This window comes from Scardinius erythrophthalmus, assembly GCF_964197995.2.
Source record: "Scardinius erythrophthalmus genome assembly, chromosome: 10".
Lineage (NCBI taxonomy): Eukaryota > Metazoa > Chordata > Actinopteri > Cypriniformes > Leuciscidae > Scardinius > Scardinius erythrophthalmus.
In genome coordinates this window covers 2,430,251-2,450,215 of record NC_138230.1, presented here as the reverse complement: position 1 = coordinate 2,450,215, position 19,965 = coordinate 2,430,251, and the positions used below count along the sequence as shown (strand labels likewise).

At 42.5% G+C, this 19,965-nt stretch overlaps 1 pseudogene across 1 annotated transcript in view; it reads left to right on the top strand.

Annotated features, from left to right (window-relative positions):
• LOC308697128 overlaps positions 1 to 19,965 on the top strand; it is a 370,896-nt pseudogene that overhangs the window by 337,631 nt on the left and 13,300 nt on the right. The window contains exon 13 of the transcript in view: positions 1,090 to 1,263. The product of the transcript in view is annotated as an uncharacterized misc_RNA (transcript). The remainder of the gene's footprint in view (positions 1 to 1,089; positions 1,264 to 19,965) is intronic.

Below are 19,965 nucleotides of genomic sequence, written 5' to 3'. Positions count from 1 at the left end.
TAGGATCAAGTTGCGGTTTTTTAACAAGCGGTTTAATCATAGCCAGCTTAAAGGTTTTTGGTACGTATCCTAGAGACAAAGATGAATTAATGATATTAAGAAGAGGATCTATGACCTCTGGAAGTATTTCTTTCAGTAGCTTAGTCGGTATAGGGTCTAACATACATGTTGTAGATTTAGATGATTTAACGAGTTTAGTAAATTCTTCCTCTTCTATAGCAACGAACGAATCATATTTTTGCTCCGGGAGACTACAATGCACTGCCTGATGCGATACTGTAGTAGACGGTTGCATAGTTATAATTTTGTCCCTGATATTATCAATCTTATAAGTGAAGAAGTTCATAAAGTCATTACTGCTGTGTTGCTTGGAAACTTCGGTGCTTGAAGCTTTCTTTTTCGTTAGTTTAGCCACCGTTTCAAATAAATACCTAGGATTATGTTTATTTTCTTCTAATAGGTTTGAAAAATAAGCAGATCTAGCAGCTTTTAAGGCCTCTCTGTAAGCAATCGAGCTCTCTTTCCATGAAATGCGAAATACCTCTAGTTTTGTTTTCTTCCAGTTGCGCTCCATTTTTCTGGCTGTTCTCTTGGTGGTACAACGAGCCTGAGTGTGCTCGTTGTACCACGGCGTTGGACTATTTTCTTTAATCTTCTTTAAGCGCAATGGAGCAACTGTGTCTGAAGTGCTGGAAACTTTAAAAGTAGTCAAAATCATGTCTCCAAATATATTGCGCATCTTCTGATCCTATCTTACTCATGCTGTTTACTTTTCATATAATCAGCATAGATGAAATAAAAAAAAAAACATTATATAATTTTTTTGTATATGATTTATTTATTGAATTTTTGACAACAACGGAGACAAACACTCAATAATAATAATAATAAAAAAAAAATCAGACATCAAAAATGAACTCGGTGAGCATGTGGGGGAGGGGTGCGATTTTCGAATAATAATCAAATAATTCCCAGCTATCATCGAATATTATTTTTGCTTGAAATGCCCATCCCTAAAATTCATACATATCTTATTTATATCAGTGTTTCCTGAACTGAGAGACTGAAGAGTGTCATTGTTCTCTACAGGTTGAGTGATTGTGGTGTTACAGATGAAGGTTGTGCTGCTCTGACTTCAGCTCTGAGATCAAACCCCTCACACCTGAGGGAACTGGATCTTACTGGAAATAAAGTAGGAGATTTTGGAGTCAAGCAGCTTTCTGATCAACTGCAGGATCCTCACTGTAAACTGGAGATACTGTGGTAAGTTTGTATAAAATGTATCATATGGTAAATAATGATTGTCATACAAAAGATCTACTGTGAAATTACTAATGGGACTGTTACTTTTATTAGGGGCCAAGCACCGAAGGTGCGGAGGCACCCATTGTATCTGTTCCCGTTCTTATTATTATTCTTCCTACTTCTTTTTCCGCTCTGTGAGTCTATGGCAGCCCATAGAACCGCTTGCAGGAAAGTTATGAAATTTGGCACACTGACAGAAGACAGTCCAAACTTTTACCATAGCAAATTTGGTGTCTTAAAACCAATCCCTCTGCCACCAACTGTCCAAAGTTGCACTCATGTTTATGCTAATAACTTTTGAACCGTAAGGCCTATCAACAAAATTCTGTTTTTTCCTCTGATTCTATAGCTCAAGACGATTCGATTGCACCCTATGTCGTAATTTTCCGTCATAAAAATATGGCCGCCATTTTGAATTTTCCAAAAAAGCTACTTTTTCGAACTCCTCCTAGGCCGTTGCTCCGATTTTCACGAAAATTGAACCAGATCATCTACAGACAATGCTGACAAAAAGTTATGGAATTCAAGTTGATTCGTCAAACCATTTTTGATAAACCCCTGAACAAATTTTACGTAGCGCTTGCGAAAACAGATGTAAGGCTGTATCTCCGCAACGCTTTATCATATGCAGACCAAACTTGGTACATATCATCACAAGCATGACCTAAGGCTACGTGCTGCGTTTTGGCGCAGCGCCACCTACTGGTCCGGAGATATGAAAAATAGTTATTTTTGCTCATAACTTCTGAACAGTTTGTCCAAAAATCATAAAATTAGAATCATAAAAATAAAAATCATAAAAATCTCGTTAGATTCAGGCCAAAATGCTGAGTCGACTGATATCCAATTTTACCATATCGGCCATTTTGACTGTCGGCTATTTAGAATTTTGTGCTAAAATGCTGTATTTTAAGAACGCATGAATGGTGTAACGATCACCAGCTGGAGCTGCCCTTGTGAGCAACCAGAGGGCAGTCCACATCAGACTATCATATTCACTCACTACTACATTTCCCATAACTCACTGCCCGGACTCATCATCACTTATCACAGATCACATTCACCTGTACCTCATTCACTGATTGCATTCACCTGTCTCATCATCCTGTTAGTCTGTCTATATATACCTTGTTCATTCATTCACTCACCGCGAAGTCTTGTTAAGTGTTACACTGCTATTCTGAGCGTTTCCCTGGTTGTCTTGTTTCTTGTTTTTGGATATCTTGCCCTGTTTCCTGGATTACTCTCTTGCCTCTGGTCCCTGGATTACTCTCTTGCCTCTGGTCCCTGCCTGTTTTGTTTGTTTGTTTGTTTCTTTGTTTTGGACTGCTTTCCTGTGTATGACCCTAGCCTGTATATTGGATTACGCCTCTGGATTTCCCCACAAAATAAAGCTGCATTTGGATCTCCTACTTCGTGTCTCTGAGCAGTACGTGACAGAAGACTTCGCCACACTTCAGATCCAGCAGCTATGACCTCCTGTAATACAGCAGTACGGATCTCACCTGATCTTCCCAGCATGAGCCGGGAGTTCGCTGGACAGATCGCGGCCTTAGCCCTGGATAGCCTCGATCTATTCCAGTACACCTGGGGTTTTTTTCCTCTCGCTGCCTCTTGCTCTCTGGGTGACGAGGCTATTAAGTTATGTTACCGGCTGGGGGCTAAGGAGGTCGACCCGAGGGAGCTCCCCGATCTCTCTGGTCTGGATTGGAGAGAGGCACTCTCCAGATGTCTGGAGAGCTTCCTTCCGTGGCACCCCCGTCCAGCCGAGCCTGCACTTCACGCCAGTCCAGCCGAGCCTGCACTTCACGCCAGATCTGCCGAAGCCAAGACAGCAAGCGACATGCCCGCCAAGCTTGAGTCTTCACCGCTGGTCCCGTCCAGCACAGAGCCCAGACAGCAAGCGACATGCCCGCCAAGCTTGAGTCTTCACCGCTGGTCCCGTCCAGCACAGAGCCCTCTTCACCGCTGGTCCCGTCCAGCACAGAGCCCTCTTCACCGCTGGTCCCGTCCAGCACAGAGCCCTCTTCACCGCTGGTCCCGTCCAGCTCAGAGCCCTCTTCACCGCTGGTCCCGTCCAGCACAGAGCCTTCACTGCTGGTCCCGTCCAGCACAGAGCCTTCACTGCTGGTCCCGTCCAGCTCAGAGCCCTCTTCGCCGCTGGTCCCGCCCAGCTCAGAGCCCTCTTCGCCGCTGGTTCTGTCCAGCTCACAGCCGCCTTCATCGCTGGTCCTAACCAGCTCAGAGTCCTCTTCGCCGCTGGTCCTACCCAGCTCAAAGCCCTCGCCGCCGCTGGTCCCTTCAAGCTCAGAGTGCGCTTCTGCTGATCCAGAGACTGTTCAGGTCGCTTCTGCTGATCCAGAGACTGTTCACGTCGCTTCTGCTGATGCAGAGACTGTTCATGTCGCTTCTGCTGATGCAGACTGTTCACGTCACTTCTGCTGATCCAGAGACTGTTCACGTCGCTTCTGCTGATCCAGAGACTGTTCACGTCGCTTCTGCTGATGCAGAGACTGTTCATGTCGCTTCTGCTGATGCAGAGACTGTTCATGTCGCTTCTGCTGATGCAGAGACTGTTCACGTCGCTTCTGCTGATCCAGAGACTGTTCACGTCGCTTCTGCTGATGCAGAGACTGTTCATGTCGCTTCTGCTGATGCAGAGACTGTTCACGTCACTTCTGCTGATCCAGAGACTGTTCACGTCGCTTCTGCTGATCCAGAGACTGTTCACGTCGCTTCTGCTGATGCAGAGACTGTTCATGTCGCTTCTGCTGATGCAGAGACTGTTCACGTCGCTTCTGCTGATCCAGAGACTGTTCACGTCGCTTCTGCTGATCCAGAGACTGTTCACGTCACTTCTGCCGATCCAGAGAGTGAGCTTCACGTCACTTCTGCTGATCCAGAGACTGTTCACGTCACTTCTGCCGATCCAGAGACTGAGCTTCACGTCACTTCTGCCGATCCAGAGACTGAGCTTCACGTCACGTCCGGCCGTCAAGTGTCTCGTCCCGCCGAGACTGAATCTGTTCCTGAGCCTGAAACTGATCCGGATACTGAGCTTGAATCTGTTCTTCTTCCTCTTTCTGCGCCTGTGTCTACAGACAAGATGGCCGACTCCACGCCTGTGTCTTCGGACAAGATGGCCGACTCCACGCCTGTGTCTTCGGACAAGATGGCCGACTCCACGCCTGTGTCTTCAGACAAGATGGCCGACTCCACGCCTGTGTCTCCAGACACGATGACCTCCGCCACGGAGCCAGTGTCTGTTCCTGAGCCGGAGCCAGTGTCTGTTCCTGAGCCGGAGCCAGTGTCTGTTCCAGTCCCTGAGCCGATGTCTGATGTCCGATGTCTTGCCGCCCGAGGGGTCGTCTCCGCCCTGGCCGCCCGAGGGGTCGTCTCCGCCCTGGCCGCCCGAGGGGTCGTCTCCGCCCTGGCCGCCCGAGGGGTCGTCTCCGCCCTGGCCGCCCGATGGACGGTCGTCTCCACCCTGGCCGCCCGATGGACGGTCGTCTTATCACTTATCACTGATCACATTCACTTGTACCTCATTCACTGATTGCATTCACCTGTCTCATCATCCTGTTAGTCTGTCTATATATACCTTGTTCATTCATTCACTCACCGCAAAGTCTTGTTAAGTGTTACACTGCTATTCTGAGCGTTTCCCTGGTTGTCTTGTTTCTTGTTTTTGGATATCTTGCCCTGTTTCCTGGATTACTCTCTTGCCTCTGGTCCCTGGATTACTCTCTTGCCTCTGGTCCCTGCCTGTTTTGTTTGTTTGTTTGTTTCTTTGTTTTGGACTGCTTTCCTGTGTATGACCCTAGCCTGTATGTTGGATTACGCCTCTGGATTGCCCCACAAAATAAAGCTGCATTTGGATCTCCTACTTCGTGTCTCTGAGCAGTACGTGACAAATGGATTGATACGAAACTTGGTATGGGTCATCAGCACAATGCCCTGAAGGAGCCTGAGAAGTTTCGAAACAGCGCAACCTAGTGGATAATTTATTTTTTCAAATGCTTATAACTTTGGGTGTTGTCAACTTATTTTCACGAGACTCATCTCATTACACTCCTGAATCCTTGCTGAGTCCTACAATACCAAACATGCTAGTTTTCGCCTTACGGTTTGTGTAGCGTTGTGATTTAGCACTTAAAAAACATTTGGCTATATCTTCGAAACCGCTTGTCCAATCGAGACGAAACCACCGTCAGATAGTAAGGGGTAGTAAAATCCAATCAAAGTCATGTGTCAGTCATTTTTTACGTGTTTTTTCATATAAATGTCGAAAAGCGAATTGAGATATCTTCACCAAAATTGACACATATATGTATGGGCTCACTCCGAGGACACGTAAAAAAAAATGGTGGGACTGAGCCTCTTGTTGGCGCTATAGTAGAACAAAACATGAAATTCCCATTGACTTCAATACAGTTTTGTGAAATAAAATGCTATACTAAACAAATGCATTGGTGTAATATTACGAAACTCAGAATGTGCCATCAGCACCATCCCCTGAAGGTACCCAAAATATTTCGAGACAGCGCCACCTAGTGGTCAAAAGTTATAACAAAATTTCCAAAAAGGCTAATAACTTTTGAATACATCTGGCTATTGAAATGCCACTGGTCTTAATAGATTCCTCGGGTCAAGCCGAGAACACAAATACCAAGTTTTCCTTATTTGGCCGAACTTCCTGTCCGCCATCTTGATTTTCATTCAAAACCTACTTTTTTTCGAACTCCTCCTAGACCGTTTGTCCGATTTTCACCAAAATCTAACTGCATCATCTCCAGACAGTGCCGACTAAAAGTTAGGATTTCATGTCGATAGATGAAACCGTTTTTCGTATAGCGCAGCAGCAAAGTTGAGGCATGATGACAAAAGCACTATTCAGGCTTTATCTCTGCAATGCCTTGACATATTGACACCAAACTTTGTATGTGTCATTGTCACTTCACTCTGACCATATCACATCAGTTTTGTAACTGCGCCACCTATTGGTCGAAAGTGATAATCAATTAAATCATATTTTTAATTACTGTTTCTATGATTTTTCAGCCATTTCGCCTAAAATCCTCTTTAAATGTCTTTAATTGCTCATTGTTGCAGTTGATCTGACACTTTCAGCCATGTCTTGTCGTCTTATTCTGCTTGGCCCCAGTAATTGCTGCTTGCAGCTATATTTTTCATTAGATTCTTTACAATGTGTCTGACATAATTTTACAATATTAATGATAGTATAAACATGACTGGATGATGTAAAGATGTGACAACCGTGTTCATATACAAATATGTTGATGATTTTTGGGTACTTGCATAAAAAAAAAATTGGTTACACTTTATTATAAGGTGTCATTGTTACAGTGTAATTATATATTTAAGTACTGAGTAATCTTAAGCAACAACATTTACTTACTATAGGGTTAGGGTAGGATTAGGATTTGTTTGAGGGTTAGTTGCATGTAATTATGCATAATTTACTGTTATTACTATGGTACATATGTGGTCATTAATAATGCACGTTTTTTTCCCACGGAATACCGATCAAGCCTGTCAACAGATTTTTTAGAATTGAAATAAATCTGTTGTGTTTCCAGAATATCCACCAGATGGCGCATGGAAGAACATACTATATCTACAGGCCAGACCAAATTGCTCGTAAACACTTTGGAATTATTAGTCTTCGTCCAATTGTTAAATATGCTTATAGATTATTTGAGTACACTACATTTTAAAAATATAATTAACATAATTATCAGTGTCTGATAAATTAACTGCATGTAATGTTGTGATTGTGAGAAAACCACAATAAAATATAAATAAAATCGTATAAGACCCAAATATTTGATATGGTAAAATCTATTTACACATGAGTGCAAAGCGGATCATTATTGATGTGCTTTGTAAACACAGTGTTTTTGCTGTTGTTCAAATTTAAAGATGCCTGTGCATACGTTCAAAAAGACGAAGTGCAACAGAGAATTAAGTGTAGGCGTAGGCTATAATAAGTTAGCCTAAAAACATATCATTATCCAATGATGAAGCAAACATTAATGTATTTTACAATAGATCTTTCATGATGAATTTTGGTAAAAGCATTTTAAAATTATGTTCATAATAATGAGATTAATGAGATTTCTTAAATTCAGTCATAGACGTAATTTGCGAGTTGGAAATGTGGGACATGTCCCCACCAGTCTTTGCCAGGGTCGATATTGACCCCACCACTCTTTGAAACATCTCGTGTCACAGATGTACGGTGTCATTGTTACAGTGTACAGTGTGTTAAGAAATACACTTAAATAATCACAAGGGCAGCAGTCAAAAACAACAAAACTTAATCAGACAACAGGACTGAGTGTGGCCAGCAGGGGGAGACTCAATAGGCACCACAACACTCAAATAAGTAGCACACTTAAACAACAAAAACAAAACAAAACACTCCCCTTGTAAATACACACACACACACACACACACACACTAAAATAGCAGGGCAGCGATCTTCCTCCAGTCAACCTGCATGTAATAACACTAACAGTTTCTTGTATATTTGGCCGCACCCAGAGTGAAATAATGAAAATACCGCCAATCCTTTGTACAATATCAAGCCTGCATTGAGACGGCAGCAAAACAGCAGCACTCTGAAGTCAACGAGCGAACCTCGGGTAATCCCGGCAACAGAATCCTCCCCGCTACTCTATGGAATACACCGCAAACCTGAAATGACAATCGTAATTAAAACAAATATAGTATCAGGCCATAATGCATGTATACAAATAATCTGCATACTTGGGGTGCGAGGAAACCCAGTTACGACAGTCCAAAGTCAAAATCAATGCGCACGCTGTAAAAAGAACACAAGGCATATTAATTTACCCACTGCCCTATGAGGGAAGGATAGACGCCACAAACAACCACGTTCCTACCTGTGAAGAGGCTGCAGACACATAAACCGTGGGAAACAGTACACTTGTTCTCCTACACACCGTAAGAGGGACCAAACAAACAATTTTCCCACACGCCACTTGGCATGCGGAACCGGAAAGGCAAGGAAGTAGCTCCGTGATGTGATTCACCACAAAGCAGTTATGGCTCTGCCTCTAGCCATGATAGGCTTACTAAATAGACCCCAACCAACCAATAGTAGCCTGAAGCTAAACATCCATACTGCCACACAAATAAATAAAACATCTCCAGTTTACTAGCAGAGCATTCATTTTGTTTGTTTGTTAAAAAGAGGCGATCTAGCACTGAAATGTGTTGTTTTAAATCAAGTGCTTAACCCCCTGAGGTCGGCTATCGCGCCGGCGCGATAGGCTCGTTTTTTTCCTTATCTGTGCAAAAAAAAATCTAAATACTAATATTAATTTTTATCTTATATGCTTGTGTTATACATCAATCGATCCGGTTTAGTGTGTATTTTTTTTGTGTATACTCATAATAAAAACAAAGTGTTGTGCTTTTCGCCAAATAAAGAAAAATAAACATGATGCGAGTTCTGCCTACTCTCCGTCAGTGAAGTCAATTCTGAAACGCGCCCGAAAATGAACTGTAACTCAGCGAATACTCAGTCAAACAGGCATACAGACACACAGGCATGAAGCTTGAATTCTCTTCTTTTAAATGAAGTAATTTTTATAAAAAACAAATATTCACAGTTTATGTAATATGTATGTAAAGAGAGAGATGTCAGTCGTTCTCATCTCAGCTAATTAAGTTTTAATGTGACTCCGCCCACGGAGAGCGCGCGCTATTCAAACGCAAATGTGAGGCGATCCATACAAACCTGTGAAACGCCCACATCAGCTGGATAAGGCCGGTGACACACTGGATGCGTGGTGTAACCCCTCATTTACACTGAACACGTCTGCGGCACATTACGGCTGCGACGGCTACCGGAGCTGATCGCGCCCATTCTAGTCAATGCTTGTGTTTACACCGGCCGCGACGCGGCGCGTTTCAGAAGCTTCCCAGAAGCTTCTCCACGCTGCTTCGCTAAATATAGGCGCCTAGTCTATTTTTGACGGACGCGCGTCCAAGTCGCACCGGGAATACAAAATAAAAGTAAAAAAAACATTGTCAATTTCAAAATAAACACCCTGTGCAGACTCCCAAACGCATTGCACGTATATTGGCCAACTTACCCATGGTACTAGAAACCCCAAAATCAGAAAAACACGTCAGACAGGCAAATCACGTGGTCTCACGCATCCAGTCGCTCCGCTTCTGATATGCTCCCGGTGTGAGTTGGCACCGCGTGGAGGACGGAATAAAACCTCTTCGCAGCTGTAATGCACCGCAGATGTGTGCAGTGTAAATGAGGGGTAAGCGTCTCAGCTGCGTGGCGTGTCCGTTTTTATTTCGGCTCCCATGTTAACAGTTTAGAGCTTGCACACTGCCTGCGTGAGATGCGCGTCTCAGGCGCGGCATGAGCCGCGCGGAAAACACATACATGCTAGAAATAGAACCGACGCCTATTTTTCACGCGACACGCAAGCGTCTTAGAAGCGTTTCCATGCAAAATTGAATAGGAAAATCTCATTTTGACACGAATACATATTAATAAATGTCATTTTGATGTTTAAAAGTGTCTAGGTTTTGACATAAATGCAAATATAAATGTAATTTTACAAAATATTATCGATTTTCAAATACTGCTGTATTGAATGAACAGCTTTTAGCAAACTATATTGCTATACTGAGTATATTTTTAAGTTCAATAATTTCTATATATATATATATATATATATATATATATATATATATATTGCTCTTGTATTCTTTCTTGTGGCTATAGGTGACACACCTGAATGAATGGCTCATTAAGTATGCAGGGGCATTGTCTCATCAGGTGTGAACTACTAAATATGCATGATGCTGTTGGAGCGTTTACGCCCCATCCGCATATTGGCTTTCCAAACTAAAAGTGTTTCACAAAACTTAAATCAATGTATCGTTTTATGTAAATGATTAGGCAGGATGAAACTCTAGGCGACGACATCCATTAGTCAAAAGTCTTATTGACACATATTTAGTATGTGTTTTGTGGCCTTATTTCAGAAACTTTCATTTTTATTTTTTTCAATTACCATGCATAAACATTATTCTCTCAAAAATGAAAACATGTACATACATGTGGCTCACATATTATGGTAGTCCTGTTTGTGCTAAATAGAGTGTAATTACACCTTTGCCATTGATATGTTTATAAGCAACTGAAAAAAGCACAAATGTCAGGGCATGTCAGAACATCTCAAGGACCCAAAAAACACCTCAGACCCCAGAGGGTTAAAGTGCTCGTTGCCGCTGCTATCAGTGTGTTCTCTTGTGACGCACACTGTCTCTCTTCACATGAACGCGCGCTTCTATCTATCACTTTATACCGTTGCGGAGACTCTCTATTCGTTCCGGTGAAATCACAAAACAAATTGCACTCAAACGTGTCCCTGCTTGACATACAACTACTGATTAACATATTCTGTTTTAATGAGAAGAAGAAAAAAAACTTCTCGGGTTACGACTGTAACCCTTGCACCCTGAGAAAGGGAACGAGAACTGCGTCGACTACGACACTTTGGGTTGGTTTCATCCCGAATGAAACTAATCCAATCCTGATTGGTGCTGCGTCATGACGTAACATTTGACGGCATACACGGAAGCTACAAATAGACGCCGGCACACAACAGAGTTAGCTTCTGCGATTAAGCAAGTTGCTCCCAGGCAGGGGAAGGCACGGCGGAGGGACGCAGTTCTCGTTCCCTTTCTCAGGGAACAAGGGTTACAGTCGTAACCCGAGACGTTCCCTTTCGAGGAAACTCGAACTGCGTCGACTATGACACTTTGGGTAACGAGTACCCACTATGCCACAACGAGCCCTGCCTGTCCCAGTGTGAAGCTGCGCACAGGCACACTTCAGACGAGAGCACTAGAGTGCCTGGCGTAGAAGGAAAGTCCAGGCTATAGAATCTGATGAAAGTATGAGGGGTGGCCCATCCTGCTGCATCGCACACTTGCTTGGCTCCTGAAAGGAGGGCTCTAGAGGTCGCCATGTCTCTGGTTGAATGAGCCTTCGCGGCCAAAGGTGAAGGCAAGCTGCGCACCTGATTGGCCATAGAGATAGCCTGAACGACCCAGTTACTGATGGTGTGTTTGGATGCGGGAAGCCCCTTCTTGGGCGACCCAAAGCACACCAGCAACTGGTCTGACTTCCGCCATGAAGAAGACCTCTGGACATAAATCTTGAGAGCTCTGACAAAGCAGAGCAAATTAAGTCTTTCTTCATCCGCCATCACGTGAGGTAGAGGATGAAAAGCCTGCAGAACCGTAGGGCCGTGCCACATTAGATGGCACTTTAGGCACATTGCCCGGCCGGGGATGCAAGATAGTCTTAATGTCGCATGGAGCAAACTCCAGGCACCCATGAGATATAGAGAGCACCTGAAAATCTCCTACTCTTCTCAGAGAAGTGATGGCTAAAAAAAAGCTACCTTGAAGGAAGGTTCTTGGCCTTAGCTGACTCCAGAGGTTCGAAGGGGGCTTCGACCAGCCCTTCGAGAACCACTGCCAGGTCCCCTGTGAGAACTCTGGTACGAGCCGCAGGTCTCATCCTCTGAGTCCCACAGAGGAAACGTACGACCAGCTCATGTCTCCCCTGAGGCCCATCACCCAGAGGAGCGTGAAAAGCCACAATGGCAGCCACATACACCTTGATTGTGGATGGGGTAAGACCAGTCGAGAGGCAATCTTTGGAGGAGCTCCAGCACAGAAGCCAACCGGGCAGTTAACTGGGTCCACTTCATGCTCTCTACACCAAGTGGAAACACTTTCCACTTTAGGCAGTACAATCTCCTCGTGGAAGAAGATCTGGAACTGAGTATGGTCTCAACCACTCCAGTCGACAGGCCAGACTCTATGTACTGAACCCCTCAGGGGCCAGGGCCAAAGTTTCCACAGATCTGGTCGAGGGTGATTTATTGAGCCCCTGGCCTGAGGAAGCAGATCCCTCCTCAGAAGGATCTGCCAAGGCTGGTCTGCCAGGAGTGCTATGATGTTTGAAAACCATACCTGGGACTGCCAGTACGGGGACTACTAGAACTACTGATCCCGTCTCGACAGACCCTCTCCAGAACTCCTGGGAGCAGTACAAGGGGATCAGGGGAAAGGCATACAGGCATAGCCTCGGCCACGTCTGTACCATGTCATCCAATGTTGTGTGTATGTCTGTTTTCCTCCTGTTGTCGCTCTGGCACTGCACTGATGCCCTTAGGACTTATGATCGCTCCACACTGTTATATATCCAAAACTCTTTTGACCTACAATCCACTGGGCACCTTGGCCCACACTCCACATGTCACCCGACGTTCTTAAACCCCCTGAGGTCGACAATCACGCCGGCGTGATCTGCTCGTTTTTTTTTTATATCAGTGCAAAATACTCTGTTGATTTTGATTTTACATACTTGTGTTGTACATCATTCAAAACTGTTAAATGTCTTATTTTATTTGTGTACACTCATAATAAAAACAAAATGTTGTGTTTTTCGTAAAACAAAGAAAATAAACATGATGCGCGTTCTGCCGTCTCTCTCAATGAGAAACTCATTCTGAAACGCGACAGAAAATGACCTGCAACTCAGCGAATGTTTGTCACACAGACTAAAAACGCATGTCTATACAACGCTTGGAGTCTCTATTTTTAAGGTATGTAAATTATATAAAAAACAAATATTCTCTGTTTAAGTAATCCGTAAGAAAGCAGCGGCATGTACAGTTTCTCAAACACGTCCTAATTAACTATAATGTGACCACACCCACGAGCGCACATGCGATTGACATGCAAATGATCCACGCGGCAGAACGCAGACCTGTAAACTCCCTCATCACCTCAAAACAAAGAATAAGAGACTTCGGAACTTACTCCTCTCTACTTTTCCTCGAGTTTGGAAGACTGTGCTGTGCTGTGCTGTTTACCTTGGATTTAGCCTACCTCAGAAGAACGCGATTTGAAGATGAGAAGATTTTTAAGGTAATTCTTGTCTTACTTGTCGTGTGCCAGATTAAAATGTATGTTATGAAATGATTTTGGAGTAAAAACATGAACTAAGCCTAATATCGTACATGCATCTATAAATATACAGAAACATGTTGAAATATGAACTAGACTGGTAGGCAACCTTTCTGTGCTAAATGTATATACTTCGTATATATTTCACTCAGTTTTGATTAGCTTATGACACTGATTATAATGCTAAAATACTTCTTTATGTGTAATGTAGCTTGTTTGCGAATATCTGCTTAGGTTATATAATGTGATTTAGTGCAAATATGTTTCAGCCTCCGGTAAAATATGTGATAGCCTACTGTCTACATTATATTTTTATATAAATGCTCGATTTTGGTTAGCCTATGACACGCTTCAATACTGCCTTATGCACAGATGTTTGTGAATACAGGTGTAAATGTTTGAAATGTAGTGATGTGTGTCGTTCGCGAACGATCCGTTCATTGCGTGTGTCACTAAATGCGTGCGGATACCCATCAACAGATACTCGCGGTGACGCGGTCTATGGCCCATAAATAGATATTTCTCCGTTCTATGGCCCATCAACTATACATTGTTCGTCCATAACCATCACTTGCTCATCAGTTTACTTTACATTTACATTTACATTTAGTCATTTAGCAGACGCTTTTATCCAAAGCGACTTACGGATTAGGACTAAGTTAAGCGAGTCATCATGAAGAGGCAAAAACAACGCAAGAAGTGCTCAAAATACGAAGTTCAGGCATTATTCAGAGTAGCATAAGCCCGGTAAGCGAGGTTTTTAAAGGGAAAGGGAAGTTTTTTTTTTTTTTTTTTAAGAGGTTAAGTGCTCACGGAAGAGATGGGTTTTCAGTTGTCTTTTGAATGTTGTCAAGGATTCTGCATTCCGGATGAGGGTGGGGAGAGTGTTCCACCAGCATGGAACTGTGTATGAGAATGTTCTGGAAAGAGATTTTGTGGCTTTCTGTGATGGAACCACGAGACGTCGCTCGTTGGCCGATCGTAGGCTTCTGGTAGGGATGTAGGCTCGTAGGAATGAGTGAAAGTAGGAGGGAGCTGAGCCTGTGATAGATCTGTAAGCAAGCGTCAATGTCTTTGAATAATGTATGCTAAAAGTTTTATTTTGATGGGTTTTTTTAGGAATGTGAACCTTCAGTTCTCAGTGCGATCGAGAAATCATACCAAGTAAGTGCATAGACGTAATATTTTACAGATGAAATGTAGCCTAATTGTGTTTACATCGTCATAATATAAAAGTAGCCTACCTATTCTTGTGTGAAATGACAAAAAACATCCATTCTGCTTATACAGGAGACACTGCGCAGATGAGGGTGAAAACACAAGATACATGGAGGACAAAGACATTTCCATGTCCTGCACCTGTGACTGCCTACAACAAACACATGAGGGGTGTTGACCTGTCTGATCAGCTGTTACAGTACTACACAACACAGCACATAACCATGAAGTGGTACAGTAAGATTTTTCTACACTTCTTGGACATTGCTTCCACCAAATCTTTCATTGTGCACAAAGAGCTACATGGTAACTTGTCCCATAAAGAGTTTATGGAGCAACTTATAACAGAGCTCTGTGGTGTGTCACAGAAAACGGCAATGAGTTTTAAATCAGTGTTGGAAACCGTTGTGCTGCTTAATATATATTTTTTATAACCTGTAATAGTTTTTTCAGGATTCTTTGAATAAAAATATTTTTTTATAAAAAACAAAAGTTTGGTCTTTTTTTCTTTCTTTTTTGGAAAGGATGTATTAAGTGATAGTAATAACTTTAAGTCTTTCCATTGTTAGAAAAGATTTATATTTTGAATAATTGCTGTTCTTTTTAACTTTTTATTCATCAGTGAATCATTCTTAGTTCATCATTCTTTGTTCAGGCTGCCTCACAGCACCTTGATGGCCCATTAGCCATGGGGGGAGTGTCTTTAGTCACACCCCTGGTGTGAATCACATTAATATTCATGGCCCACACATACAGCAGTGCTGACACAAAAACTGACATGCAAAATTAAAATCGTTATATTGTTGTTTGTGAAAGAGTGGTCAGAATGATTTTCACCTCATTTTGTAGAAAAAATTCTAGCCTACAAGAATAGTAATTCTTAAAGTCTTATGGAAAACTATTCAGTATGTGTTAAATGGCCTTATTGCAGTGACAATGTTTTTCCCAAAACATACTAACCACGCATAATATTTTTTTCTATAAAATGCAAACATGTACATCCATTTTGCTCACATATTATTGTAGCAGAGTTTGTGCTGAATACAACAAAATTACATGTTGGCCAATAGTATGTTGTAAGTAGCTGAAATAAGCACAAATGTCAGGTCATGTCAAAACATCTCAAGGGCCCCAAAAACACCTCAGACCCCAGAGGGTTAATTCTCCCGTGGACTGCGTTCGCCGGCTTTCCTGCTGCATTTCCCATCGCAAGAAGCGGCGCAAGAAGCGCAGGAAGTGAGGAAATCGCGGCGGTGTTCGAGTGCGGATCAGGGGATATGCGACTGTTTCCCATGTGCAACTTTTATCTCGCCGCCCCTCCATCGACATTGCAGGAAGCAGAGGCCTCTACCTGGCTCGCCGATCATGGGACCTGAGATACACCTGTCATCTTGCCATTTCTCCAGCTCGGTCACCGACGCTCGCTTGCCCTGCAGCTCCACCAAGACTGCGCATCCAAAGCAGCGGGGTGAACTTCCTGAACATTCGCCCTCTGCAACGCTCTCAATCTCTACAGCCGTTGGATTACTTTGCGGCTAAAGCAGCGCTACTGAACTGCAGGTCTGTGTCAAACAAGACTTTTATTTTAAACGACTTTTTTACCAAACGTTATCTGGATATGTTTTTTTTTAACGGAGACATGGTTTGGCTCCGGTGCTGGTGAAACATCTGTTTTTGGTGAACTTTGCCCCACAAACTGTTCATTCATAAGCACTCCAAGGAGGTCGGAAAGAGGTGGAGGAGTGGCTTTGATTTTTAAAAATCGGCTTAAGGTACACTCTCTGCTGAAAGTTTTTTTCCTTTGAAGTACAATGTGTAAATGTAGAATCTGCTACTACACCATTGATGTGTGCACTTGTTTACAGGCCTCCCAAATCAGATAAACATTTCATAAAAGAATTTTCTGACTTTCTGTCTCATTATGTAACATCATATGACCGTTTGTTGATTTTGGGTGATTTTAATATTCATGTCTGTTGCCCAGGTAAACCCTTGGTTAGTGAGTTTTGTCATGTAATAGAGTCATTCGGCCTCATCCAGCACATAAATCAGGCGACCCATGTTCAGGGGCACAGTCTTGATCTGATTCTATCCCATGGGTTTTCTATTGATAACATAAGCATTGAGGATGCATCCTTCTCTGATCATATGCCTATTATGTTCAATGTTAAACTATTTAACTCACTGTGTACAGCCAGATCTTCTGGCCACTACTTTCGTCATGTTAACTCTTCTACTGCAAATGAGTTCTCTGAATGTTATTTGGGGAATGCCCATGATCACCTCTTGAGCCCTGATGAACTAATATCCTCCTTCAACGCATCTTGTTCAGCTATCCTTGATACTGTGGCCCCTCTTAAACTTAAACGCCCTACTTTTAAATCTCAACAGTGGCTTGATGATTCCACCTGCCATCTCATGCAGGTTTGTCGAAGAATGGAGCGTAAATGGAAAAAAGATCACATCCTAGTCTCTTCAGAAATATTTAGAAATTCCCTGGCCAATTTCCAAGATGCAGCAAAAAAAGCCAGGGCTAAGCATTTCTCAGACATTTGTTTTATGGTGCTTAATTTAACCCCTTGTTTGGGTCTTAAATATAGACACCTTCTACCTTATTTTGTTTATTCTCAGGTTAGGGAAAGTCAGTCAAATTCGTTCTAAACAATAAGTATATAAATTTCCATACTTACAATTTAGTCGAAAGACTGCTCCGTGGTTTAGTTCAGCTCAATCTTTTGTAAAACAGAGACTTAAGGCAGGCGAGCGTCTTAATTTCAATTATATGTATTTTTTATTAAATACAGGTTAACTAGTTTACATAAACGGTATTAATATACAAAATAAAAATAAAAGTAAATCAAAACCAAATAATTTGCAAGCTTTCATCTTCATGAGGCGCAATGGCAAGGCATCTAACACCGGAGAGGCCGTCCTTGGTGAATCAGCGTCTGACTTTGACATTCCTTACAATACTTTTTATAGTCCACACGCCCTCCGCACAGATTCAGTCCTTTACAGACAATCTGTCCAATCCGAAGTCTTGAATTGTCCTCAGTTCTGGAAACCCCCTTCAAAACTCCATATACAAAGCTCTTTCCTTTGTTCTCCTTTGCTTGCTGTTCTGGACCCTCTGCCCTTCATCAAACGGGTAATGCTTGCCATTTCTACTTTGCTAAGATACATGCTTTCTACTACTTAGTGTTATTACTACCTACTGTAGTTTATTCTTTCATTTGATTAAATGCTTAAACATCGAATATAGTATAGTCATTTCTTTCATGCATTATCATAATAAAAAACTTTTACAATACAAGTTGCAGTGTTTTTCTCAATAAACCAGATTCATAATAAAACTTTTACAATACAAGTTGCAGTGTTTTTCTTAATAAACCAGATTCATAATAAAACTTTTACAATACAAGTTTCAGTGTTTTTCTTAATAAACACTCTCTCTTACAATTAACTCTCTCTTAAGTTACAATTGTGGTTATATCATATATAAGCCTATATATATGATGCATTATAAAATAATAAATTGCATGTTTACTTAACACATTATAACCAAACATTCCCACCGCCCTACAATTTTATTTAATACCATAAACTCAGTAGTTAACCCCCAAGTCTCCCCAGAGATCGAGGCATCCATCAATAGCTGTGAAGAGTTCTTGAAGTTTTTTACTGTGAAGAATCATATCAGAGCACAGTTCACTCCTGTTGTATCTGACACCACACCACATTTTCCCATACCTATAGTTACGTTTGACCAATTCCAAGCAGTGTCCTACATTGAACTATGGGACATTGTAAAGCACATGAAACCTTCAACAACCCCACATGATCCCATCCCCTCACAGATTATCAAAGATGCTTTTGATGCTTTTGGTCCCTCTATTCAATTTATTCTTAATTCCTGCCTTGCCACCGGCACCGTTCCTACATGTTTCAAGCATGCGGTTGTCCAGCCTATGCTAAAGAAACATAACCTAGATGCAAAATGTCATAATAATTTCGGCCCATATCTAAACTGCCATTTATCTCAAATATTTTGGAGTAGGTGGTGTTAACACAGCTGCTTTTACACCTCAATTCCACAGAGATCTTAGAGCCATTTCAATCTGGGTTCAGAACTCACCACAGCACTGAGACAGCCCTGTTAAAGGTGACAAATGACCTCTTGCGCACTCTTGATTCCGGTGATAATGCCATTCTGGTCCTGTTGGATCTTAGCGCTGCATTTGACACTGTAGACCATGGCACACTACTAGAGCGTCTTGAACAGTGGGTTGGCATCAAGGGTACAGCTCTAAACTGGTTTCGCTCCTACCTACATCAAAGATCTTTTTCAGTTTCCATAGGCCAGTATTCTTCATCCCCTGCCCCTGTGCCTTATTGTGTCCCCCAGGGATCCATTCTGGGTCCAGTACTCTTCTGCCTTTACATGCTCCCCCTAGGTAACATCATCAGAAAATGTAATATCTCATTCCATTTCTATGCAGATGACTCCCAACTGTACATCCCACTTAAATCCAGCAACTCCATGCAACCTCTTTTAGACTGTTTGAAGGAAATTAAAATCTGGATGGCTAACAATTTTCTTAAGTTAAATGATAACAAAACTGAAGTTATTGTTTTTGGCCCTTCAAATCCAAAACTGCCATCCCTGCTGACCTTGGTCCCCTTGCCCCCTATGTTAAATCCCATGCACGTAACTTGGGTGTTATTTTTGACTCCCATCTTAACCTGGAGAAACAAATATCATCTGTTGTAAGGACCAGTTTTTACCAATTAAGAATAATTTCCAAACTCAAGTCTGTTCTCTCATACAATGATCTGGAAAAAGTCATCCATGCCTTCATAACCTCACGCCTAGACTATTGTAACTCTCTCTACTTTGGTCTCCCTCTGACTTTGGTGGCATGGCTTCAGATGGTTCAAAATGCAGCGGCTAGGCTGCTCACGAACACAAAAAAGCGCGAACACATTACACCTGTCCTATCCTCCTTGCACTGGCTTCCAGTCCAGTCTAGGATACAATTTAAAATACTGTTGATGGTTTTTCAAATCTCTTCATGCCCTGGCCCCCAGCTACATAGCAGATATCATTCATCCCCACATAGCTCCCAGATCCGTCAGATCCTCCAGCCAAGGCCTCCTCCATGTCCCACGGTCCCGGCTTAAGCAAAAAGGTGACAGAGCCTTTTCTGTTGATGGCCCTAAGCTGTGGAACCAACTGCCATCTGACATCAGAAGTGCCCCTTCAATTGTGATATTCAAAGCCAAGCTCAAAACTCACCTTTTTACATTGGCTTTTCCGGCATCTTAATTGTCTTATCCTGCTATGTTTGTAATTAAGTGTTTATCTTTTGATGTCGT